This window comes from Littorina saxatilis, linkage group LG15 (assembly GCF_037325665.1).
Source record: "Littorina saxatilis isolate snail1 linkage group LG15, US_GU_Lsax_2.0, whole genome shotgun sequence".
Taxonomy (NCBI): domain Eukaryota; kingdom Metazoa; phylum Mollusca; class Gastropoda; order Littorinimorpha; family Littorinidae; genus Littorina; species Littorina saxatilis.
Genome location: NC_090259.1, coordinates 26,800,353 through 26,806,352, shown reverse-complemented (window position 1 = coordinate 26,806,352; position 6,000 = coordinate 26,800,353). Strand labels below are relative to the sequence as shown.

General features: G+C 43.5%; 1 long non-coding RNA gene across 1 annotated transcript in view; it reads right to left on the bottom strand.

Moving 5' to 3' along the window:
- The window catches only part of LOC138948979 (uncharacterized), a 411,010-nt gene that overhangs the window by 359,524 nt on the left and 45,486 nt on the right, over positions 1-6,000 (bottom strand). The window lies entirely within an intron of this gene.

The window sequence follows — 6,000 nt, the reverse complement described above, 5'->3', positions numbered from 1 at the left end:
AATAATAACAATGTAGCATTGTTACATAAGTCATGCTATGAAATTAATTAAGTACATGTATCTACTGAAACGTGTAAAAGGTAAAAATAAGGCATCAACAATATAAACATGGTCAGGCTAAGTGAGAACAAATGTGCCATGTATAAGGAATGAGAAATATCTGTCTTTAAAAGTCTTGGCATTGACGGAATGTCTGATACCGCTTGGAAGTGAATTCCAAAGATTAGTCCCCGAAAAGAGTAGGCTGGACTTAAAAAGATCTATACGAGGCCGAGGAGCATACATTTTTGAAGGGTCTCTTAAATTGTGGGAAGTGAATTGAGAAGAAAGAGGTGCAGGCGCTCTTCCAATTATGAGTTTATGCATCAAAACGCCTTTATTGTACATGAGTCTTGATTTAGGAGGAAGGATGTTTAGAAGTTTATAGTCTTCGTTGGAAACCGAGACTTGTAATAAAATAACTTTGATTGCTCTTTTATGTATACTAAATAAAGGTTTCAGAGTTTTTGCACTCGCACAATCCCAAAGTGTTGACGCATAATCAATGATTGATTGAATGTGAGCGTTAAAGAAAAGTTGCCTGGCATGCCTGTTCAAGAAGTGTTTTATTCTGGACAACAAGTAAAGCCTCTTGGAAAGTACTTTACATACTCCTGTAACGTGATCAGTCCACGATAAATTATTATCAAGAATAACACCTAGAACTTTGTGTTTATTAACTTCTTCAACAATGTGATTATCAATCGTTAAAGGTGGAAGTTTAGATTTTAAGTTTTGGCGTTTTTGTCTGGTGGTAATAAGCATGCTTTTTGTTTTGTCTGGATTAAGAGCCATGTGGTTTAATTCGGTCCACGCTAAAAGCTCGTTTACACTTTCTTGAAGTTGTTTTGACAATACCTTCACATTTGAGTGGGAAGTGTGAATAGTGGTATCATCAGCGAAGAGTTCACAGTTACTGCTTATGTGTAGGGGAAGGTCATTAATGTAAATCGTGAAGAGAAGAGGGCCGAGTACAGATCCCTGAGGAATGCCGTAACCTATCGACTGCATGCTAGACATAGAGCCGTTGGCGCACACAGCTTGTACTCGATCAGAAAGAAAAGACTTGATTAACGATATTGTATTATTTCTAAGGCCGTACAGTGCGAGTTTCCTAAGAAGTAGGTCATGATGAATCACATCAAATGCTTTAGCAAAGTCAACGAAGAGAGCAGCACATAATTTATCTTCGTTAATCTTGCTCAACCACTGATCAACTAGAGAAACAAGTGCTGTGTGGCATGAATGATGAGTTCTGAACCCCGACTGATTTGGGTGAAATAAAGCATTTTCGTTAAAATGTGACATAATAAACTTGTTTATATGTTGTTCGAACGGCTTTGATAAAACCGATAAAATAGATATTGGCCTGTAATTGGAGGGTTCTGTTTTAGCCCCTGACTTAAATAGTGGAATAACTTTAGCCTGCTTTAACACCACTGGAAAATAACACTTATCTATACAGAGATTATACAGGTACGTTAAAGAATCAGCAAGTACAGGGGCTGCTAATTTAAGAATCTTCCCGTCCAGACCATCAATTCCACGGGTTCCTGTTTGCTTGAGGTGCATGAGTGCATTACATACTTCTGTTACAGTAATAAATGGAATGTTTGATTGCGACATTATATTTTTAGATTCACAAAAATCTGTTAGAATCTTCAAATCATTTAAATGAGTTTTGTCTTCGGGAACGACTTTCTCAGCTATGTTAGAAAAATGTTTATTCAGTTCCTCGGAGGATATGTCTTTAACGATAGAGCATTTGGATGTTGATTGTTTATTTGTTAACTCATTTATTGCCTTCCACATTGACTTAGAATTTTGTTTTGATGATGTAAGTTCCTGAAAATACTTTTTCTTTTTCCATCGCTTCATAGATGTAACTTTGTTTCTCTGATCTCTATACTCATTTTCCAGCCCTCTTTTTTTCAAAATATCGCGATAATCCGCTGCCTCTTGCAACTCTTGATCAAACCATTTTGGTTTCAATTGATGCTTAACCCTCTGGGTTTTCAATGGAGCGTGTTTATTATAAACCTTTAAAAAAGCATCATGCCAATATCCAAAAGCTTCATCCGGATCAGTCAAATTATAAACATTTTCAAGTGGGGAGTGCAACAAATCCTCAAGAAAATCTTCCTTATTAAATTTTGAAAACGAACGATATGTTATTGTTTTATGACCAGCGTGAGGGACTTTTACACCTTTACGGGACCAGGTGACACACACGGGGTAATGGTCACTGCAGCCGTGTATTGGAACACAGACTTCAGCTATATGGTGTAAGTGAGATACGTATACATGGTCAATAAGCGTTTTTGAGGTGTTTGTTACCCTTGTGGGGGTTTGCACAACCTGATTTAAATTATAACATTCAAATATATCTAACCATACTTTATTTGGTTTAAGTAAATCAATGTTAAAATCACCAAGGATTACTGTTTCTTTTCCCTCGAGCAAAACTGCGTCTAACATGGAAGAGAGATTATCCCTCCAGTTCACTCGTTCAGATGGGTTCCTGTAGCAGAAACCAAGTTGTATCGCTGGGGCTCTTTTTAATTTTACTTCTATCCACACTGATTCAACAGAGTGTTGCTCTAGGTGGGTAAGGCGTGTAAAAGTTAAGGATTCACTGATATAGAGTAATAATCCAGTTTCTGTGTGTGTCTGTGCATCTCTGCGTAAAATGACATAACCCGGGATTGTGAGCTCGGAGTCTGCTACTTTACTCGACAGCCTAGACTCTGACAATCCAAAAATATGAAAAGGTTTACCAGAGTTATAAAGGATTGACGAGATGTCTGCTAACTTATTAATGGCATGATTTATGTTTAGGTGTCCAATTCGCATGCCCTCTTTTGTGGGCCATGCACTGCGCCCGTTCATCATACAATAGGGTTAATCTGTCAGTAAGACAATTACATAAACATACAAAAGAAGAAATGCACAAGAAAATCTGAAGAAAAATAAGATAAAAATAAAAATGGTAATGACGCCGTTTATATAATGGTATTTAAAAGAAACCGCAGCTAAAAACGAAGTACCTATAGTTAATTACGTCAGTAGGCACGTCAAACCGGAGGTAGCAACAGCTATATATTTCTCTTCGTTCAGGCACTCAGTCTATGATGAGAGAGAAACTTTGAAAGTCCTTTTTGGTCCCAAGCAGAAAAAATTTACTTCCGTGTCATATGAACAATACTGTTTTCTGCTTTCTTAGGCTAGCAAGAAAAACATGTAGTCACAGTCCTTAAAAACGTCACTGTTCTTCAAAACGGTGCACAACTTCGACTGTCCTTCCAGCAGATGAATATGACACCTGTATCCAATTAAAAATACTGTTTCCTGCTTCCTGCTGTCACTCAGACAATCGTGATTTCTGCTTACGTAGCCAGCCAGGAAGAAAAGTATGTATACACTGAGTCAGTGTTCTTCAAAACGTAACATTACGCCGTGGAGACACTTTTAAAGTTCACGCGAACATCAACTATGAGTATAATCGTAGTTGATAAAACTGATGAAGAATAGGAGGCCGTGTCTGTGCAAACACACATTCCGCTGTGGGTAGATGTCAATACTTGTTTGAACAGTCAGCATGTTGTTCTGGCACACGCGCGCACACACACACACACACACACACACACACGCACTCGCCAGAACAGCCGTTTGTTCAAGCACCATCTACGTAATCACACAAGTGTAGAATGAGTTCCGTAGCTATTAAAGTTGCTGGGACCGGAGAAAAACTGCTGAAGCGGGGCTGCCAGTGGCCTGCAAGCACGATAGGGCTCTCCTTGGTACTCATGGCGGTGTAACACATGAGGAGGAGGAAACATGGAGGGAGGAAGGTATGTTGGCGGGTACCAGTCGTAGGGTGTCGCAAAGGGCATATGACCTTGGCCGACCGTTTGTGGTGTCGGCCTGTATGGTGGTGGGACGCTGACACGGCGTTGTTGGTATCCGCTGTCCGTCGTCTGCATGTAGCCTGCCGCACTGTTTCCATGCTGTTGTCTCGGTACTTGACAAGGAGACAAGTGCGGCGGGCTGAGTGGAGGGCCGTTACGCAAGTGTTCCCGCTGCTTCTGCTCATGGGACTGTTCTGCATCACTGGCGCTGCGGCTTGAGGGCTGATTAGGGACGCAGTCAACACTCGTTGGGTTTTGTGGGGTTGGTAGTAACGGCCCCCGTCGAGTGGTTACAGTGGGCTGACCGGCGTATTTTATGTTGCAAGCAAGCCGGATGGTGCCTTGGCGACTAGGGTGGAGGGCGTCCCTGTAGAGCGCTTTGCGGGGGGCACCGTTGCTTGAGAGGAAGGTGTCTGCGTGGTCTACAAAAAGGACGTTTTCTTTCACACAAACTGTTTTCAGAGAGGTGTTAGAGGACAGAATTGTCTTTTTCAACAGGTGTTCTCCGCTGGTTGGTATGATGGAAGAGGCGAAGATGCGTGCCTCAGGGAACACCTTTCTGATTTGTTTCAAAAGTACGGTCCACATTTGCTCTGTAATGGTGGTCCTGCGGCACGTATTTACACCTATGTGCACGACAACTAGTTGCACTTGTTTGCACTCTGGGATATTCCTCAGCCAGTGAGACAAGTCATCTGTGTCAAGGCCTGAGACACTCAGGTTCTGTGTTTCCTTTCCCCGAAACATTAAGTCAGGCTTCACTGGGCAGAGTACCGAATCGCCCAGCAGGACGTGTGTTGTTGAAGGCGACACTCGGTACTCCGCTAGTTGTCCTCTCGGGGTCAGGGCAAAACGTTCTTTGTTTTGGGGTCTGTTTGTCATAGAGGATGCTGGTTGAGCCTCTTTTCGGCCGACGTCCTTCGAGGCTTCACTCGTACTTGCTGGTTTACTGACTGCCGAAGCATAGGAAGTGTTTGTGGGTGCGGAAACACTGACAATGTCACTGATACAAGCAGACGTTTTAATTGGCTCATGCTTTTTACCGACAGGTGCCTGACTGACCGATCCAGAGACAGACGGATCTAACACAGAGAACCTGTTTGAGAGCTCAATATCCGTTGACATTGGTGAGGTAGAGTCATCTGTGTCTGCATCAGTCTGGGATCCGGTGTCAAGCTTGCTTTTGTGGTTCTTTTGGAACAGTTTTTTTTGGTCGCCGATTTGTGATTTTAGTGTATGATTCTGCTTTTGTAGTTCCGCCATTTCTTTTTTCATGGCATTTATCGTGTCCTGCATTTCTTCATGCTTTATTTTCATGTGGTGTTTTAGTTCAGACTTAACTTGTATTTTTGCTGTCTCCAGAAGGGATATGAATTCTTCGTAGCCGAGTTCTGGGTGTGCTGGTGGGGTATGTGATGCAGTACGTGCTATGGGGGAGTTAGTGACGCCCGCAGAGACTGGAGACCGAGAGAAGGCAGACACCTCTGCGGCTGTGGTATCACTAACAGTGTTCACAGGGCACACGTCAGACTGGTTGTCAGCGGCTGTGACATCACTATCAGTGTTCCCTGGGTACACGTCAGACTGGTTGTCAGCGGCCGTGACATCACTATCAGTGTTCCCTGGGCACACGTCAGACTGGTTGTCAGCGGCCGTGACATCACTATCAGTGTTCCCTGGGCACACGTCAGACTGGTTGTCAGCGGCTGTGACATCACTATCAGTGTTCCCTGGGCACACGTCAGACTGGTTGTCAGCGGCCGTGACATCACTATCAGTGTTCCCTGGGCACACGTCAGACTGGTTGTCAGCGGCCGTGACATCACTATCAGTGTTCCCTGGGCACACGTCAGACTGGTTGTCAGCGGCTGTGACATCACTATCAGTGTTCCCTGGGCACACGTCAGACTGGTTGTCAGCGGCAGAGGGACAATTTGCAGAGTTTATGACCACAGACGCAGGGCACTCGCCACAGTAAGAAGACTGGTTGTCATCGGCAGTGGCAGTGTGGTGGGGAGAAGGGGGTGGGGGTCGATATGCAGAATCAGAGGCG